At 38.3% G+C, this 21,797-nt stretch overlaps 1 long non-coding RNA gene across 5 annotated transcripts; it reads left to right on the top strand.

The window, feature by feature from the left end:
- Positions 1 to 1,098: 1,098 nt before the first annotated feature.
- Gm29674 lies at positions 1,099 to 6,666 on the top strand. Of its 5 annotated transcripts, XR_380759.3 has the most exons (5): positions 1,099 to 1,582; positions 3,687 to 3,761; positions 4,840 to 4,927; positions 5,604 to 5,754; positions 6,498 to 6,666. It is a non-coding gene; the product is annotated as a predicted gene, 29674 (long non-coding RNA). The 5 variants fall into 5 exon arrangements; XR_380763.2 differs by lacking the exon at positions 6,498 to 6,666 and having other exon boundaries at positions 4,875 to 4,927; positions 5,604 to 6,132; XR_380760.3 differs by lacking the exon at positions 6,498 to 6,666 and having other exon boundaries at positions 1,100 to 1,538; positions 5,604 to 6,132.
- The last annotated feature ends 15,131 nt before the right edge of the window (positions 6,667 to 21,797 follow it).

The raw sequence follows: 21,797 nt of genomic DNA, 5'->3' as shown, positions 1-21,797 counted from the left end.
GATTTTTAATATATATATGTATATATAGGCTTCTCCATTTTCCAAGAATACTTCACAGAAGTCTTGATCATTTCTCTGTTCTAAAAGAGTTTGGGTTCACTACTTTGACGATAATCTGGCCCAGATTATCCTAGTTCTCTTGGAATATCATCTGTTACCAGAAGGTTGGTGTGGGGATTCTATATCAGGTCAAGTGGGGGTCTCTGAGCTCTTGGTGGTAGACTAAGAACATCTTTCTCTTAAAAGTTCTTTAATCTGTCAGCAAACTTGTCATTGAGCTAGCTAGAGGACCAATCACTATTGTACAACCCTGTCTGTCCAAGAATCCCCCAGATTCTGAGGCAAATGAGAGGTTAAACTCATGCCCATGAGATTTACTCGTCTCCCTAGGATTTCCACTACCTAGAACAATAATGGAAACGTAAGGGATTGGATTTGAGAAAATGAGCAGAATAGACCATCTTCATACTGCTCTCTCAATGCCTGCTGGTTTCTAAGTGAGGATAATGCAACATTCTTTTGAAGCTAAAAATTAAGTTTGCATCCTTAATGGCTCATGGTAATGAGCCCACAGCCAAAGAAAGGTCTTACTAAACAGTTTGGGTTGAATGATTTTGATTATTAAAAGAAAATGAGGTTGCTGTTATGCAATCGTAAGGGATGTAAAATAAGGGAAAAGTCTCTTGAAAACCTTTCGTTCCTTTTTCTGCAGTGGGATATGCTAATAGGAGACTATAGCATTTCGATGTAGATATAGTTCTAGGGGCTGGACACCACCACCTACTAAAGGCTCATAGCAGTAAAGATACCTGCTGAGAACACATGAGACAACACACAGCCTTCAGAAATAAGAAATGTTTTTATTCAATCATTGCTGCTTAATCAGGTTCAGGAATAACTGTAATACCCAACTATAACTTCATTTGTATATGCTAGATCTATAATTTTATATGCAGTAATTTGATAGGGAACAAACTAATATCTTGTGTGAAGGTTTGTGTAAATGTATTACTACTGAGCATCACCCAGATTTAAGTAGCTGATAGAGTTTAGGTTCTTTTCTTTGTAGACAGACTCCCTCTCCACTTTAATTAGAAATAGTTGCAATAGGCTAGATTTGAGGGTGCCGTTTTATTGCTATGCATAGGTTCTGAATAGCCACAGTAGTGAATACATTGCACAATATTTTCCAGAGAGTAATTAGCGTGTACTGTGGTTTCCTTTTCTGGCTGTCTCCATTTCACAGTGACTGGAGGCCGAAGAAACACATTATCCAGAATGCTTGCCAGCAGCTTTCTGGTTTAGAATCTACCAGGCAGAGGCCAAAAGCTCTGAAAGGTCAAAGACAAGAAGAAACGGTTATTCTCTGTCCAGGGAGTGAATCCTTGTGGGTTTCAACAGATTGTGACTCGTTTGTAACCAAAAACCGTGGGAATTATTCTCTTGCTGCTTTGGTGATCAAAGAACATGGAGGGAAGATTTCCTGGATGCCGGAACAATACTAGGCTTCTCACCGCAGCCCATGAAGCTAAGACAGGGTGAGCTCTGTGTTTGGCCCCCTCAGGTTCCAGCCCTTGGCTCGGTTAGTTTCTTTCTGTTTAAAATATCAAATGTGCAGTTACTATTCTCTTTTAGTAAAAATTTTCTTTCCTTTTAAAAATAATAGGTTTGACTTCTCCTTTGAAATTTTTTTATGGGTGTATGCTGCATGTCTTGATCATGTATTGATGTGCACAGCGGTATAGGAGTATCAGGCATGTGGGAGGTAACCAGCTGTTTTGTGCTTGGATTTGCAGTTTTGACAACTCTTGCAGAACAGGATTCATGTCTCATACTGCAAGAGTTGTCAAAACCCATGGGTATTGAGGACATAAGCCCTTAGGTGAATTTAATGGCTGTTGTTTTGCTAAATAAATGTGTTTGTCAACGTTTCTTCTAACTAGATGGTCATTTCCATAGACCGGAGCTGCTTTTAACCTTGATCAGGGAAGCTTCTCATGTAATGAATACTGGAATAGTTTACTTCTTAAACTATAAGTAATACCACAATATATACTGCAAACAATTCAGAAAATTTGAAATTTGGCAACAGCACTACATTTAGCTGTGTATTTAAATAAAAATTGATAGACCAGCTTTTGAAACAAAAAACTGGTAAACCTGATTTTTTAAATAAAAATCGATAGATCTGTTCTTCACACTGTGAAACTCCTTTATCTGGGCATTACAGGATGAGAAATGAGATAGCAGATTCACGGGATATATCATCAGAATCCTATATTCTAGGTTGGGGAGATGGCTCCAGCAGTAAAGTGCTTGATGTATGAATATAAAGACCTGATTTCAACCCCCAGAGAGCACTAAAAAAGGCCAGGCATATAGTGGCGTACTTTTATAACCTTTGTTCCCAGGGACATGGGAGGGGGTGATCCCTGGGGCTCAACAGTTAGCCAGCTTAGCCTAATGGGCGTTTCTCAAAGCACAAGGTGGACAGCCATCGGGAATGAAATCTAACGTTGACCTCTATCCTACATACACACACACACACACACACACACACACAAATGCATACACACATACACACACACATTCACACACACACACACACGCACTTTGCAACATAATTGCATGGAATTAACATTTTTAGAGCATGTACACAGTGCTAGACTGTTCTGGAAAATTCAAGTATACTGTAATTTAACTTACACCTCTCCTTGAAAAAAGTACTGTTATAAATATATGAGCACAAAGGCCTATGGAGAGAAACGTGTATATCGCATAATTTGAATGTGATGAAAACACATTGGTATTCAGGCATTTTGGTTTTAATTATGGAAGACAGGTACCATGTCCACTCAACCAGTACAGCTGGGATCGAGCTGAGCTGGAGTGCGTGTTAAAGGAGAATCTTTCAGAAAGGTATTTTGATTCCTGACCCCCTGCACTGCCCCACCCTGTTTCCCTGAAAGATTTAACTCCTGTTCACTTCTGTTCTTTGAAATAAACTAAAGGTCGGCCGAAAGAGATGCAATCAATAAAAAAAGTGGTTAGACCACAGCTCTTTAACTCAATGTAAAACCTACTCAACAAGAAGAAAATAACACTTGGGAGAAAGGGGAGAAGGCTTGTAACCGCCCGAGGAACAAGGATTTTGCCAGGACATCCTGTCTCCTAGTAATGTTAGAAGCTTCACCTATGAAGTCTCACAAAAACTGCCTGAACTTGGGCTGAGCAAAGATCACACCAGTCACTAATAGAAATGCTAATGCCAGAGGGAGAAATCACAGGAAGTATCAGCCCTACACAAGAACTACAGGCAGCTAAGCAATGCTGAGAACAGGAGAGATAGTCTTCCCCCAAGAAGAGCACACTGATTGGTTATCCAATACCAAATGGTCAGCCCCTAAAACATTATTTAGCTAAAGGTTATATTTAGGTGTGTGTGTGTGTGTGTGTAAAACATGGAAAAAGGCAATGAACATGAAAGTGAGTGGAAGCGGGTTAAATGGGATGGTTTTAGGCAGAGGAAACGTATGGGGGAAATGATGTAATTATAAGCTCAAAAAATAAAAAGAATTAAATGGGTAAAGTGGATTGTATAGGTATGTATAAGTTTACGTGGGTTGGGATGTGAAAGCACCAATTTCCCTTGGACCTTCACAAACACATTACTCTCCTCCTCTAAGGCACTGGCATTGGCTACGTTGACAGCTAAGATCGATGGAGCATGTATTGGCTAGTCATCGCATTATGCATTTCATGTATGTATTTTGTATGACTCATTTGCACTTAACTGTTGCTCACATTTTACTGACTGACAGTTTGAGGCTTAGGCAATTTATTTACCCATTCAAAGGGACACAAAATGATATTAAACAGCATTCCTGCCCAGTCACCCGAAACAGGGTACCTACTTGCAAGTTCTGAGTTCTCAGGAATCTTATAACACGAAGGGATTGCACTCTGCTCCTTAGACAAAGGTCTAATCGCTTCAATGCATTGAAAAAATTTCAAATGTAAGGTTCTCTCTCTTCTCCTCTCTATAAATACCTTTGTGAAAATAAACTCATACCCAGGACCTAAATTAAACTAAAGTGGCAAAGAAAACGAGGACAGTACCCTAAAATAACATATACTTTCAGCTTTGTTGATGGTAGTTTTCTGGGAATCTGCTGGTTCTCAAAAACTCTAGATTTATTTCCTCCAGAACGAAACCCTTATTCTCTTCATTTAGGAGACAATGAAGTCAACCCAGAGAATAAAAATACTCTATACTTTTAAGGCAGAATTTTACATCTGTCTTGGCTTTGGAAGCAACCTGAAGGCATTTATTTGTCTCCTCATTAGTGTCTTCCTCAAGTGATATGAACGCTTATTTGACAGTGTTGTGGGGTGAGGCAGAAGGCTTTTCAACTTCACAACCTTGAGAGGGAAATATGAAGGAATGTCAGCAGATGAACGTGTTGCAGATTGCCTTGCATTTCACTCTGACCTTCATTACACACACTAACTGGACGGCTGCCCTGCACCCACGGCTACCAGTCTCAGTATGGTTGGGTTTCCATAATTGCTATCTCTTAAAAACCACTGTTTCCCTCTAAGGCAGTCTTCCTCCAAGCGTCTCATTAACCTTCTCCACTTTCTATCACAATTTGTGGCACTTAGCACAGTCACTGGACATTTACAAAACTATTCATTTTATGGTAACCATCTTCTTTGGCCTGGGAGTTGTGTTATGTTATAGAGCAGGGAATTTGGCTTATTCATAATTCCTGCAAATTAACAATGGGAGAGTATAGCCATAAAGAAGATAGCAAAGCAGCACTTTTTATTTTTCAGGAGCGATATTGGAGACTGACATCTTTCTGTTTCAGTATCTTGATGGATCAGAAGACTAAAAGTCATCAGGGTTAAAGCAGGAGTTAAGGTAAGTACTGTCAAACAATGAAGTGATAAATCAAATTTACTTGGAGTTATTTATTATGTACACACAATTTTGAAGAAAAGCATCCAGAATTTTAAGTTGTGCTTGTCTGAAGATGGCCTAGACAGTAAAGGCACTTGTAACAAAGCCCAAGGAAGTTTTCTCCCCAGAACCCAGATGGTAGAGAGTCTAATTTCCAAAAGTTGGACTCTCCCTTCCATAGTTGCTTTGTGATATCTGCACACACATAATAAATTCACATAAAATTTAAAAACCTCACAATATATAAAAATAATCTGGAAGGGATCTAAATGATAGCCCAGATAGCCAGCTTTACATGTAAACAGACAACTTTTAAAAGTCACAATTACGAACTTTCAAGTTGATATGGAAGATGGTGGATTTTTTTCTGCATAAATTACCCTTTCCAATAAGTAAAAGACAGTACTATGGATCATACATTTGTATCAGCTGATTATAGAAAGTACCTTCTGTTGCAAAAGAGAGAAATGGACTCTGGCTTGCTTTAGTACAGAAGAAATTGGTCGAAGCATTCTAGGAACGTGTGAAATAACATTCCTGTGAACTGGCTTCCTTTGGGTCAATCAAAATGCAGGCTTGAGTCCAAACCTACTAATTTGTAATCAACATACCAAACTGTAGTCACCTTTCATTTCAGATTGACATAACTTTGAGAAACTAGGAATCTGCAGTGGTTTAGTATACCGGTGCCCTGAAGTTCTGAACAAATCTTTCTCAAGGGTGAAGTTACGTGGATGAATGGTAACAAATCCATACAGGGAAGCAAGTGATTAAGGCCAGTGTTTGAGGTAATGTATTGGATTGTGAATCTCTGGGATATGTGCTTATAGTGATATCACTTTTAAAGTTTTATTATTTTCCACGTTGCTCAATATGCTTGGCATCTGCTTTCATTTATATTCATTCCTTCACATTTGCAGACACATTTGTTAAAGTTCTGAAATTCCTCATATGAGTTTCTGCTTTAGTCAGAATTTCAACTCTGTAACAACAACAAAGTCTATATTTCTTAAGGCAAAATGGATTTAATTCAGCTTATGATTTTAGCCCATAGTCCTTGGCTCTATAGTGAAGAAAGTCATCCTGACAAGAGTAGAATTATTCTGCTCATGGTAGATAGGAAGGAGAGAGAGAGAGACAGAGAGAGAGAGAGGGAGAGAGAGAGAGAGAGAGAGAGAGAGAGAGAGAGAGAGAGAGAGAGAGAGAGAGATTTATATTTATGTGTTGGTACCCATGGAGAAGATAGTACTGGTTTCCTTGGAACCATAGTTATGGGAGGTTATGAACAAGAGACTTGGGTGCTGGGAATTGAACTGAGGTCCTTTAGAAGAAGAGCAAGTGCTCTTAATTACTAATTCACCTTTCTAAGCCATATATAGCTATGAGTTTTATTTCATAGAGGTCAAAAGAAATACAATTCTATGAATGGAAGAGAAATATCTGAAGAAAAGAAGATGACATTTTTGTTTGTTTTAATTTTGGTTATAACACTTAACATAAAATCAACCATCTTGACAATTTTGTTTTGCAGGGCACACCACAGAATCGTTAATCATAGGCACCATGATATGCAGAAACTCTAATTTTGATATTGCCAGAGCCTGAAAGTTCTTAAGAAAAGGAATCAATTCTTGATCTTACAGCACAAGCCATTGCTCTTCTATTCAGGAATTTTTCCCCTGTACCCATATCTTCGAGGGTTTTCCCTTCTTTCTCCTCTATAAGTTTCAGTGTCTCTGGTTTTATGTGGAGTTCCTTAATCCATTTAGATTTGACCTTAGTACAAGGAGATAGGAATGGATCAACTCGCATTCTTCTACATGATAACCGCCAGTTGTGCCAGCACCAAAGAGAGGCCCATTGGACTTGCAAACTTTATATGCCCCAGTACAGGGGAATTCCAGGGCCAAAAAGGGGGAGTGGGTGGGTAGGGGAGTGGGGGGGGGTATGGGGGACTTTTGGTATAGCATTGGAAATGTAAATGAGCTAAATACCTAATAAAAATGGAATAAAAAAGAGAAAATGCTGTCATTTTTCCATTGGATGGTTTTTGCTCCCTTGTCAAAGATCAAGTGACCATAGGTGTGTGGGTTCATTTCTGGGTCTTCAATTCTATTCCACTGGTCTACTTGTCTGTCGCTATACCAGGACTTTTGAAATAGCATTGGAAATATAAATGAAATAAATACCCAATAAAAATGGAATCAATTAGTTCTTAGAGTAGCTTAAACAAACAGCAGCCATTGTCCTTCTTACAGCATATAGGCAAGAGTAGTCAACATTTGTCTTTTTTTTTCCTTTTAATCGAAGAGGAAGATAGCCACAGAACACCACCATTCATGTTCATTTCACTGCAAATGTGTTAAGATATAAAGCATATTTTTTATTGCCATTTGTCATGTCCTCAGCTTGAAAGATTGGGAAAATTACACTATCCTGCTCTCCTGCTTGCCTTTCATTTTCTCTACGTAATTAAATGTGAAAATAGCAAGCTAGTATAAATGAACTCTGTAGGACCAAGGGACCATGTTAAAACCTCATCACACCAACCAACAGTCTCTTAATCAAGAAGAATGTATGCCTGACACAACACAGCTGAATTCTGACTCTGGGGCTGACAAACACTGCAAAGGAGAACTAGGGAAATTTAAAAAAAATGGCTTTTAATCTAATTCTGATTGACTCACAATGGAAAAATGGTACAAAGAAAATCAGGTGTGAAATACTCCACATTCTAGTCTAATTTTCTATGTTTTTCTCATCTGATGTATCAGTATAAATTTTAACTTATTTAAGAATTCATAGGTAAGTTAAATAGTATTTGATTGAATCAAAATTCAATTCAAAAAGTAAAGGTAAATCTAACATTACAAAAATCAGCTGTGATTTTTGTTGGTTAATGTTATTGTATATTATAATGAGCTTTTATTAAGTGCCTTCTAAGAGAACAGTCTGAACACATAATATTAAGTCATATACCTGGGTGATTAATTCAACTTCTGTACAATGATTTGAAATGCCAATTTGGTAAATGTGTCCCAGATGATTATATTGCAAGCAATTTGATGTAATCAGCTGGCTAAGTGACTTATCTCCACCTGGCACATAGCTACTTTCTTTATCTGCATCAGTCATAAGTGCCAAAATGAGATATGACTCCAGCTGCTTTGGTACTGTTGCCCCCGCCTATTAAGTTATAGAGTGCTTTGCTTCATTAGACACCGAGATGGGCCTTAGCTAGAAGAACCCCAGTTGTACGTGCAGCCTTTATTTCTGCAGTACTCCATGTATCAGGCAATCAGAAAATCAATAAGGGTGAAAGGTGTCATATTGTTTTTCGTAGAATACTCATGGTGCTGAGAAATGAGGCACAGTGAGGGTGACCGAATTGGGGGTGGTGGAGCATCTGAGAGAAACTAGCAGCTTATTGCTAGTACATCTGATTCACCATTCTAACTTCTTAAAATTCTCGTAGATCATAGCTAATGCTCATTACACTAATAATTAAATATCTGCGCTTTATTTATGAATCCAGAGTACTGAGGTCTGCATTGTTCTTCTGTTTCAAGATTTTTTTTTCAAATGCAGCTTGATAAAACAGTATACATTAAAGAGGACTATAAAAATTTGCAATAAAATAAAACAAAATCATCACCCCAAACCCTCCTTCTGTTATTAAATTAATTTGAATGTTATGTTACTTAACACAATAAAAATATTCTCGCAGGAGTGTTCTTCATTACAATTTGATCCCTCCTGATATTTTGTGCATATTTTATTCTTCAATGTCCATCTCATTCTAGGTTTTGTTTCCTGTTTATTCCATAAACTTTTAATGAGAATCAAATGTATTCAAGGAAATCTCCTCATATCAGTTGTTTGAAATAGAACAACAGTGGAAAGAATTTATCGGAAGCCAACATATGATAAAGACTAAGAAAAAGAAAACGATCACAACTCATTACTAGTTTCAACAGAGAAATGAGTAACTGTGGAGTGGAAGTTGAATTACATCAAAATGAGGAACTGTTAACATTATACAAATATTAGCATGATAATTATAATATTACTTTAACACCTTGTCAAAAATATTGTTAATTCTCCTAAGTAAATTTCATGTGACACTTGCTTGGGAACTGCTAAGCAAATAGCAATAGGATGTGGTAATGAAAACCACTAAAGTAGGATGCAGAGCAACACATGGTAAACACATGGTATGGTACAAATGTACCCTATATATGCCACTCAAATCAAAGCAAGGGAATGACTTTTCAGGGTAATGGTGCGTGATCATTTGAAATGTGCGTGAAGCATAAGACAATCTTAATTCATATAAATGTATCACCTGGAATCTTCTAGAATTTAGTAAGAGTTTAGCTGGGAAAGAGACTGCATAGCAGCAGTGAATCAAGATTTCAACTATAAAATTTCACCATAAATTGAAGAAGAATTATATGTGTGTGTGGGGTGTGTGTGTGTGTGTGTGTGTGTGTGTGTGTGTGTGCGTGCGCACAGGTCCTTTTATTTAAAGTCAAAATCACAAAAATATGAACTTTGGTCATGTTTCTTTCCTTATGATTTATAATAAAATAGGGCACTCAGGTATCTCTCTGTGATCCCAGCACTTAGGGCATGGAAGTGAGGGAGTTGTAAGTTGAGTCACGCCTAATGCTACAGAGCAGACATTGTTTAAAGAGAGAAATTGTAAAACATTCATTTCCTTGCTAGATTTTTTTGTTGTCTGGAGGATTTTTCTATTTAAAGCTTAATACAGTCCAAGATTGAAATTTTGTCCTGACTACATGCATAAATTAACTCTATTAGACTCATAAAAAGAACCCCAAAGTGGTTCTGGATGGCATATGAATGAAAAAGTAAAAACTGGTAGAATTTCCGATCATTACAATGATTTCCTTAGGATTCTAAAAATTCAAAACCTTTAAATAACTCATTGTGAATTTTTTCAGACTCACTTTATTTTTATCATTATTCTATAAACCATCATGCAATCCACCTACCCTTGACAGTGCAATTCCCTCAGCATAACTCCATTTAATTTCTAATCATACATTAAATAGGCTCAGGATACCTAAACATTAATTAACCTAAAATAGAATACCTGATGAGAAAGTTTAATTTGACATTAACTTCAGTATTAAGAAGATGCTATAAAAAGTACATTAATATATTTTTTAAAAGTGACAAAGTGCATGGTGCCGCCAGGCTGTTAGTCAAAGCTAATGACTCAGAGGATAATCTTAAAGATCATAAAAATAATAACCTTACAATTTATTTTACAAGCTACATATCTATAGTTATTCATAGTTAAGGGTAGACTGGTCCTATGATATATATTGATATCAATGTATCATAGGAAAGCTATTTCAATACACTCATATCTACATTTTATTTATAGTGTTAGTAAGTGCCTGGAAACTAATGAACTAGGAGGAAAATGAAGCAAGCGGGTTATCATGGAGACTTAGAATATATTTGTGTTGACTTGGGAGGTGTGTGATATTAATTTGAAATCTGGTACACACAGAACACAAGCCACTGTACTGCATAAGATGCACATGCTGTAAACAGTGAAATGGAGACAATTACAGGTCAATAGTTTCAGTAGAATCCAGGAATAAGAGAGAATGAGCAGAAAGTACTCAAAGCTTGTGTGCTTATCTATGTGATTAACAGGGCATAGATGTCATAGATGGCTGTAATCCTTTTTTCTTCCCAATATACCCAATGTTAATATACTTTGGTGAATATTAACTCTACAAAATAACAGGATTCATAAGGATCCATGGTTATACATTTTTTATTAGGTATTTTCTTCATTTACATTTCAAATACTATCCCCTTTCCTAGTTTCCTCTCTGAAAGTCCCCTATACCCTCCCCTGCCTTGCTCCCAACACACCTACTCCCATTTCCCAGCCATGGCATCCCCCTGTACTGGGGCATATAGTCTTTGCAAGACCAAAGGTCTCTCTTCCCATTGATGGCCGACTGACTAGGTCATCCTCTGCTACATATGCAACTAGAGACATAAGCTCTGGGAGGTACTTGTTAGTTCATATTGTTGTTCCTCCTATAGGGCTGCAGACTCCTTCAGCTTCTTGGGTACTTTCTCTAGCCTCTTCATTGGGGGCCTTGTGTTCCATCCAATAGATGACTATGAGCATCCACTTCTGTATTTGCCAGGCACTGGCATAGCCTCACAAGCGATAGCTGTATTAGGGTCCTGTCAGCAAAATCTTGCTGGCATATGCAATAGTGTCTGGGTTTGGTGGTTGTTTAAAGATTTCTGAAAGAACAGTGAGAGGGTTCTTAAAAGAGATAGACAGACTCGCTCCTTGGTTTGCCTCCACTGGATCGCTGATGCTACCTAGTTGGGAAAAGTTAGGGAGAGATACAGCGAGAGAGGAAGCTGAAGGGAAAGTGAAAGCAGGAACGAGATCACTATGGAAGTTGATTAAGGCTTGTATCCAGGACAAGAAATGTGAACTGGCTGTTAAGGAAGGGCAGTGACTTTTGCAGGAGCACCAGGAAAGCATGTCAGAAACAGAGAGAAATGAAAAGGAAGGAGCGTGCAGAAAAATAAGTAAAGGAAGAGATATAAAAAGAGAAAAGGAAAAGAAACCAAAACATAAAGATTCAAAAGATGATATAAAGAATGAAGATCAAAAAATTAAGTCAATTTACCCTCCTCTCGAGGACTTTGAGTTATTAGAATTATCTAGCTCAGAGGACTCAGAATTATCAGCAGGGGAGGAGGAAGATTTGGAGGAGGCTGCTACAGAGTATGAGGCAGAAAGATATGGTCCAATAGGGAGGAGTCTCAGTGCTCCCCCACCACCTCTGCCTTATACAGAAAACAATTGGCAATGGCCACTCTTTTTGCACTCCTAGAGGGTTGTGTAAAATATGTCAGGCTTTCCCTGTTTTTCAGGATCAAGCTCAACAGGGATATTATGAGTCAATATCGCATAAACAATTGAAAGATTTAGCAGAGTCAGTAAGGACATATGGAGTCAATGCCTCTTTTCTCAGTCCCAAATTGTTAGACTGGCTCACCATGCCATGACTCCTTTTGATTGGATGAGTGTGGTAAAGGCATGTCTTACTATGGGACAGTATCTAGACTGGAAGTCTATATGGCATGATCTGTATTTGAGTCAGGCCCGTGCTAATGCTGCTGCAACCAGCATGGAGCTTTGAAATGCTTACAGGCCAGGGTCAATGGACAAACAATCAATTAGGATACCCAGTGCAGGTCTATGATCAAATCAATCAGGCAGCAGTGAAAGCTTGGAAAGAATTGCCTAATCAGGGAGAGGTAGCTGGTAATCTGACAAAAATTATTCATAATGAGCCGTTCTCTGACTTTGTGGCCCACATGATGGAAGCAGCTGGATGCATATTTGGTGATTCTGAGGCTGCAATGCCATTAATTGAACAATTAGTTTATGAGCAATGTACCAAGGAATGCAGAAATGCTATCACACCTTGGAAAGGGAAAGGACTACAGGCATGGATGAAAGCCTGTAGAGAAATAGGAGAACCCCTTTCAAATGCAGGGGTGGCTGCCACAGTTTTAATGGCGCAAACAAAAGGAATAACCTGCTATAATTATGGACAAACAGGTCATATGCAAAAACAGTGTTTAAAGGGTAAAAAGAGTAGGCTTGAAAAGAAAGTACCAGGCATTTGCCCAAAATGTGGGAAAGGAAGACATTGGGCAAATGAATGTAGATCAGTCAAAGATATAAAAGGATAAAAGGAAGGCCAATACCTCAGTTTAAAGTGCAACAGCCAAAAAATGGAGTGAGGGGCCCCGTCCCCAGGGCCCCCAAATGTATGGGGCACTCTAGACCACATTGTCCGTGAGGCCACCCAAAGACCGAGGAGAGCCACTCCGGGTTCAACAGGATTGGACATCTGTGCTACCTCCAGAGTAATTCTTACACCTCAAATGGGGTGCCAACCTATTTCCTCAGATTTTAGAGGTCCCTTACTGAAGGATACAGTGGGCCTGCTGTTGGGTAGGTCCTCTTCTGCCTTGAAAGGATTGGTGATACATCCCGGAGTTATAGACTCAGACTATGAGGGACAAGTTAAGATTATGTGTTCTGCACCCTGAGGTATCGTGGCCATTTCTCCTGGAGATCGCATTGCTCAATTGTTGATTCTTCCTAGTTTGCATAACACGTTCTCTAGTAGCCAGAATTCCCGAAGGGATAAGGGATTTGGTTCTACAGGAACTAGTGTGGCCTACATATCTTTAGATTTGGATAATCATCCCACTTTACAATTACAGTTAGAAGGAAAATCCTTTAAAGGTATACTGGATACAGGAATGGATAAAAGCATTGTATCCAGTAACTGGTGGCCTGCTTCTTGGCCTGTTAATCAATCATCACATAGCCTACAAGGATTAGGATATGAGGCTACCCCAACCATAAGTGCAAAATCCTTACAATGGAAGGATAAAGAAGGAAGGACAGGGCTTTTTCAACCTTATGTGCTCCCTTTACCTGTAAATTTATGGGGAAGAGATGTGTTGTCAGCCATGAATTTTATATTGACTAATGATTATTCTCAGAAAAGCAAGGAAATGATGAAAGGAATGGGATATATACCTGGACTAGGTCTTGGAAATAATTTACAAGGCAGAATTTCACCAGTTGGAACCACAGAAAAAGCAGATAAGAAAGGGCTGGGGTTTTTCTAGGGGCCGCTGAGGAGCCTTTGCCCATTCTGTGGCATACAGAGGACGCGGTGTGGGTGCCTCAGTGGCCTTTACCCTCTGAGAAGTTAAAAGCAGCTAAAGAATTAGTACAAGAACAATTAGACCTGGGGCATGTGGAACCCACACAATCACCCTGGAATACCCCTATTTTTGTTGTAAAGAAGAAATCAGGTAAATGGAGATTGTTACATGACCTATGACCCATTAATGCACAAATGCAAGTTATGCAAGTACAAAGAGGACTCCCCCTACTCTCAGCTCTACCTAGGGATTGGAGAATTATAGTAGTGGATATTAAGGATTGTTTCTTTTCCATTCCACTAAATAAGAAAGATAAACCTAGATTTGCATTTACCCTGCCTTCTACTAATCATATGGAGCCTGATAAAAGGTATCAATGGCGGGTATTACCCCAAGGAATGGCAAATAGCCCTACCATGTGTCAGTTATATGTAGGAAAAGCTTTGCAACCAGTTAGAGATGGTTTTCCATCCTTAAAATATGTCATTTTATGGATGATATTTTGATATGTGGACCCGAAGAAGAAAGTATACAGCAAGCTTATGGCTTGCTTAATGAAACTTTAAAAAATAATGGCTTGATTATTGCACCAGAAAAGGTACAGCAGTCTAATGTTAGTCATGTTTTAGGAGCCACTATTACTTTATGGTGTGTTACCCCACAAAAGATTAGTATAAGAAAAGATCATTTAAAGACATTAAATGATTTTCAAAAATTATTAGGATACATAGATTGGATTAGACCTTATTTAAGAATCCGTACTTCGGAATTGAAACCTTTATTTCAAATTTTAGAAGGAGAATCACATATTACCTCATTGAGACAATTAACACCTGAGGCTTCTGAAATTCTTAGGAGGGTAGAAAGAGCTATCCAAAAAGCACAAAAAAAGTTAAATCGTATAAATGAGCAAGAACCTTTGTGTCTATGCATATTACAAACCATAAATTTGCCAGCTGCTGTGTTATGGCAAGATGGCCCTATAGTATGGATACATCCACATATATCCCCTAATAAGACTATAGAGCATTATCCCACCATGGTGGCAAATATGGCCCATAAAGGTATAAAAAGTTCAATTACTCACCTTGGAAAAATGCCTGATAGCATAATTATTCCATATACTGAGGCACAAATGCAAATATTGTATGCTACTATAGATGAATGGGCCATTCTTAGATGCACTTATTCTGGTTTAATTGATAATCATTATCCTAAACATCCTTTATTACATTTTATGTTATTGCATCCAGTGATATTTCCAAAGGTGACGGCTAATACCCCTATAAAGGGAGCCTGCCAGAAATTTTAAACAGTCTAGTCCAGTATCTGAAATTTTGATGAAAATACAAGATTGGATTTTGATGCATGAACACCCCTTTTATATTCAACATATTAGAGCCCATACATCATTACCTGGACCTATGGTTAAGGGAAATGCAATTGCTGATTCAGCCACCAGAGATATGGTTTTGCTATCACAAAGTTCTATAGAAGGTGCTAAGAATTTTCATCAACTTTATCATGTCCCTGCTTCTACATTGCGACAGAAGTTTAAGCTCACACGAACGGAAGCTCATGATATTGTCCTACAGTGTAGTAAATGTGTAGAATTTATTAATACACCTTCCATGGGCATTAATCCTTGCGGATTGTGACCCCTAGATGTTTAGCAGATGGACATCATGCATATCCCAGCTTTTGGTAAATTACAATATGTACATATGTCCATCAATACCAGTTCTGGTGTCCTACATGCCTCTCCCTTGACAGGGGAAAAGGCAGTTCATGTCATATCCCACTGCTTAGAGGCTTGGGCTGCATAGGGCAAGCTCCTGGTGCTAAAGACAGATAGTGGTCCTGCATATACCTCTTCTAAATTTAGTCAATTTTGCAAACAAATGCAAGTGAAACATATTACTGGTTTGCCCTATAATCCACAGGGCCAAGGCATCATTTAAAGAGCCCATCGTACTTTGAAACAATATTTGCAAAAACAAAAAGGGGGAATAGAGGCTATGACGCTCTATCCCTTACAATATTTAACCTTAATTTTTAAAAATTGGATGATGCTGGGAGATCACCAGCCGAAAGGCATGGACAATGGCCTCAACTGTCCAATGAAATGGTCAAATGGAAAAATGTCCTTGATAATAAATGGTATGGCCTGGATCCCATATTAATCAGACCCAGGGGAGCTATTTGTATCTTTCTACAGGGTGAAGGGAATCCACTTTGGGTTCTGACACGACTGACAAGAACCATGAAAGATTAAGATGAATCCCAAGATGATTCTGTTATTCTTACTCCTGATGATTGAGACAGGGATAAGTATACCTTTGTGGACCATAGTGAGATCATAGCCAGTACCTTACCGGTACATTCCAATTCTTCTATCTTGCCATTGTTTCTTGCAACTGAATGCTTTTTGGATGTGCCTTGTGCACAACAAACGCCTCAAGGGCCACAGGTGTATAATAGTACGAGTTTTCATTTAAATTATACACTATGCTTTGTGCATAATGTGGATAAACCTTTCACACCCTGTATGTTTTTAAAGAAAAAGATTATCTCTAATTGGGCAGGTCCCATTAACCAAAATAAAGTGAGCTCTGGAGTGTTATTTAATGCTTTAACGCAAGTTGTTCAAGGAGCACAATCAGGCTCAAGTGATGTTAGAAGTAATGTAACTTCACCTATAAACATCACCACTATTATGATAAAAGGAAATGTGACTATTCCCAAAAGATCACGATGGCCTGTTGGTAATGCTACAATTAAACGCAGCATGCCCTGGTGTCATCCAGACCTTGCATTTCCTATAGTTTTTTCACCTTGTCAATCAAAAATTTTTCCTCAGAAAGAAATAGCACAGGGTTTTGTTTTGTCACCTCCATTGGATTTCGCCGTAATGAATGATAGAGGAGATGCTACAGGAAAAGAAAATATTTGGCCATATTACCAATGGATTTTAAGTAATGAGGCAGGTGCTAGTACCAGTTTGTCAGCCTTTGCATTGCTGACTGGAACCTTTTATGAGATACTGAATGTTTCTGCCACATGTTCCAATACCTCTGCTCATTTAGATAATGTGACATCTAATTGAGTTATCAGAAATATGACTACTTCTCCAGTAGAAGTTTGTGTCGATCCTCCATTTTTCTTTATATTGGCTGAATTTCAAAATAATTCAGAATGGTTAGATTGTACAAATGTCTCTTGTTTTTTGACGCAATGCTGGAATGGAACCAATTTCTTAGCTTTAGTGGTACATCTACCAACCTTTGTCCCTGTGCCTGATGAGGCAGATTCAGAGAAGTTCCCAATCATGAGTCTTGTTCGGCAAAAGAGAGATTTTGGAATCACAGCTGTATGGCCAATCAAGTTAATACTGCTGACACCATAAATCAGGTAGCGGAAAAAACATCCGAGGCATTGCTTACCCTGCAAAGGGCAGATTCTCATATTGCCTCAGGATTATTGTTAGTAAATCAAAGAGTGGATGTTTTACAACATAACATGGAACAGATGATGGATGTCATACAAATGAGTTGTGTGGCATCAACTCTACATGTGTGCATTACTCCCATTAGGTATATTAATGATTCTTTTATTAAAAGTACAGATTTATCGAATTATCTGAAGGGGAACTGGTCACAGGAGCTGGAAAGGTTGCAGACAAAGCTGCAGATACAGATCCTGAACCTTAATTGAACCAGAGTGGAACCAGTGACCCTTGGAGAATTTACCTCTTGGCTTACCTCTGCATTTTTGTATTTTAAGGAATGGGTGGGAGTGATTTTGTTTGGTGCTGCCATATGCTGTGGACTGGTATTCATGCTTTGGTTGGTTTGCAAATTCAGAACCCAACAAAAACGTGACAAGGTGATTATAACTCAAGCACTTTTAGCCATTGAAAACGGTGCCTCCCCTAAAATTCGGTTATCTATGCTCAAGAATTAGTCGGCATCTGAGTCCTCTGCTCTTGCACCCCATGGGTCTATGGATCCATTGCACTGGGATGAGAGAGACTCAACGATCATTGATCAGCCCTTGCACACTGCTGAGGTTTCCTCATTGCACGAGGTAGGGTGATCATGCTTTGCCCTTCTAAATCCTTCTTGATCGTTTTGTGCTGAGGAAGTTTGAGACTAGATAGTCGGATTAGGCCTTTTCTATTAAATAAAAAAGGGGAGATGTGGGAAGTCAATAAACGCCATTACAAGATGTCACTGGTTTCAATAAGCCGACGACCATGAGTATGGGTAAACAACCAATGTGCGCATGTGCAGTAGAGTTTTTTCCTGAATCACTGCCTGGCCCAAGGCATGTAAATGAGGTACTGAAAGCATAACCAATCAGGTGTAGACACACCTATCCTAGGCCTATATAAGCAGCACTGGTTTTCGGGCTCAGGGTCTTTCACTTTCCTTATCAAGCTCTCCCAATAAATGTGTGCAGAAGAATCCTGTTGTGGTGACCTTCTTGCTGGCAAGTCGGGCGTCTACATCCTTCCTTCCGTGTCAGCTCTGAACTTTGTTCTGTATGCTTCCATTATCAGCCTCCTCTTCCCTCTGTCTCTACTATTCCGTGATTCTCCTTCCATGAAATGTTAAAGCCATACGTGAAAGACATCTTCATACTGGTCTTTCTCTGCCTGCCTTTCTTCACTTAACACAATAGTCTCCAATGTAATACATTCCCTTCTTAAGCACTTATACAAGTGCTTTCTTTTAATGGTCGAGTAGTACCTCATCCTTTATGTGTGCTGTATCTGATTTGTCCTTTAATTTGTTGATGGATATCCAGGTCGATTTCATGGCTCGTCTATTGTAAATAGTATAGTAACAAACCGAGGAACGCAGGAATCTCATATGCTTGCTTTGCTGGCTTTAATTGCATACCAGGATTGGTATGGGGGAATTAAATGAATATAGTAATATTTTAAATGAAATATTTTAAATTATAATATTGTAAAATTAAGTGAATATAGTAATATTTTAAATTAAATATTTTAAATTATGATATTTTAAAATTAAGTGAATATAGTAAATAGTAATATCTTTCAGTTCTTTTATGGGCATACAAAATATTTATTTTCATAGTGGTTGTTTTAATTCATCAAAACCAAAACAAAAGCCTTAACGAGCTCGTTTTGCTTTGTTCCTGTGTGTTCCTTTCCTGGGGAACACTTGCCAACTTTTGTTGTTGATCTCTTCTTCTTCATGATTGCTGCTGTCTAATGGATGTGGTAAAATCTCACTCTACTTTTGATTTGCATTTTCCCAGTGGCTTAAATTACTGACTATTTTTATATTTTTACTGATCTTTAATCATTCTTCATTTGAAAATGTTTAATTTGTAGTCTTATTGATTTATTTATTCCTTTAGTAGTTTATTATTTTGTATATTGAACATTTTATTTTTAGTCATTTAGTCCATCAGATATATTATTCCACTTTTCTCCACATTCCAATTTCATGTTGCTATTATGTTTTTATTTATTTGTAATTATTTACTTCACAAATGCTGACTCCTCCCATTCGCTCATCACAGAGACCCTACCCCATCCTCTCCTTCTCCTTAGAAAGGGCAGGGCCTCTGGGTATCGCCCCACCCTGAGTTACTATTACTTTAAATGTAACGTATCTTTTCACTTCTCAGACATGCAATTACTTGCCTTTCATAGTCATTGGTGATTTAATTATTTAATTATTCACTGTATCATCTTTAAATAAATGTGTGGTGAGTTACTCTTTGTTTTTGCACCAAGTTTATCACATGACTTTCAAAGTTTGTCTGGGTTATTCTTCCAATTCTTTTCTAGAATTCTAGCTCCATGTATGTCAGATTTAGTATTTATTGCAACTCACCGAGACTTTGTTTATTTCCATTTTCCATTAGTTTATTTATTTATTAATTTATTTCAACTTTCCCTAAGCTTATTTCCTACCTACAGATAGCATAATTTCAGGGGTTATGTGTTACTCTCTTCTGTTCTCTCCAGTTCGTTATTACACTCATTGAAACGACGTCTAGTAACTTCTATGGATCTCCTGTCTGCCCTATCTAATACTGTGGCCACCTTGGAGGTTTGAAAATTACCTTGACTGAAAATGAGTCATATTTCATTCCTTCTTTGAAAAGTGAACTTTTCACTGTATGTTCAGCTGTGAAGAAAGGCATACTCTGCTTTGATTTTTGTCCTTTGAAAGTATTGTTTTTTTTCTAATAAATAGTTATGTTTGTGTTCATTTTCTTGGCTGTGTGGAGATTTGATTAATATTTCCTTACACCATTTTAACATCTGAAATGTAGAGGTTTAATGATGATCTTAGTTAGGGTTTCTATTACTGCAACAAAAAAACTGCAACTTGGGGAAGAACGGATTTATTTGGCTTATACTTTCACATCGCTGTACATATGTACATGTATCCACCAAGGGAAATGAGAACAGGAACCAAGCAGGACAAGAACTGGGAGGCAGGAGCAGATCCAGAGGCCATGGAGTGAAGCTGCTTCCTGATATGTTTCCCATGGCTTGTTCTGCCTGCTTTCTTATACAGCTCAGAACCACTGTCCAGGGATGGAATCAGCCAACATGCCCTGGGCTTTCCTCCATCTACCAGTAAGAAGATGCCTTAGAGCCAGATTTCATGAGGGCATTTTTTTTCAACTGAGGCTCCTTCCTCTCTGTCACTCTAGATTGTGTCAAATTGACAAAAAAAAAAAAAAAAATAGCCAGTACAATGATGACATGCTAAGACCAGCTAAGAGATCCTTGGGGGAAGCTGTAAGAATAAATATGCACTTCCTATAAACTCATTTACTTGACCTTCTATAACCTTCCCTTTTGCATTCCAGAGTTTGAGCTACCTGGGCCAATTATGTGTACATTTTAAATAACATTCATTATAATATATTATTAGAATTAATTCCTTTATTTTATTATTAATGTTTTGATTGCTTACTGTACCCCAGTATATAAATTGAATAGAACCATAGGCATTTATATGCAAGAAATAATGTAGTATAAGTAAGATTTGCTACTAGCTAAACGTTTTGTCTCTATGAGAGGGAGTTGAATTGTCTCCTGTGGGAAAGGAGAGCGTTCTGTTCACTGAGACTGGGAAGGAAGTGAGGAAATCAACGCTCTTCCCCTTACTGCAGCATTAAATGCAGTCTCTTGAGATTGACACATACCACCCCCATTGCTCTACCTAGACAGTCTGTATGTTTTTCTCATTCCCTCTTTATTCTACTAATATCTAGCAGTAGAATCTCATTCATGTCAAGGCTCTGAGCTTTTGCAAGTGCCATTCTGCACAGTGTGGATCCTCCTGCAGTGAATATCTCTTAATGCCACTCACACGTGACTGCTTCAAAAACCTGGCCTGATTCTTTCAGGCAAAGTTAAATCCATCGCCCTGAGATTTCCCACAATACTTTAGAAAAGTGTGTATTACAGATCTTGTTCAACATATTATGTGTTTAGAGAAAGGCCTCTAATTCATTTATTTAATAGCTACTCTGCATATGTAATGCACAAGACCATGGTCTGGATTCTGAGGATCTAGTGATGAAGACTTCAGGTACATCTTCTCCCCTCACAGTCTTGTGCATCTTGCATCCAGATTTTTATGGTGAGAAGCAGTGTCAGGTGAGGACTCAGGGAATAGACCTAGAAGTAGCTTCTCTGCTTTAGAGCTCATCTCTATTTATTGAGCCATGCGGGAGGAAATTAAATTCCCTGTGGACATAAGTAAGCCCTAAATGGGAAACTTATATCACCCTCTCAGAGTCTGAAGGATCATCTAGAAAGAAAAGGTAGATGGAGAGTGGCAACCAGAGACTGGGAAGAGTGAGTTGAAGAGGAGGCTTCTGGATATGGCTAAAGTAACCATGAACATGTGGCAGCTATGACCACCAGCACAAGGTACACACCACACAAAAAGCATACACAAAACCTATGCACACCAATCTACCTACCTACCTACACACACACAATTATCTACCTAATACACACACATTATCTACACACACACACACACACACACAC

This window comes from Mus musculus, chromosome 10 (genome assembly GCF_000001635.26).
Source record: "Mus musculus strain C57BL/6J chromosome 10, GRCm38.p6 C57BL/6J".
Classification (NCBI taxonomy): domain Eukaryota; kingdom Metazoa; phylum Chordata; class Mammalia; order Rodentia; family Muridae; genus Mus; species Mus musculus.
The sequence above is the reverse complement of the archived record's forward strand: the minus strand, read 5'-3'. Positions and strand labels throughout refer to the sequence as shown.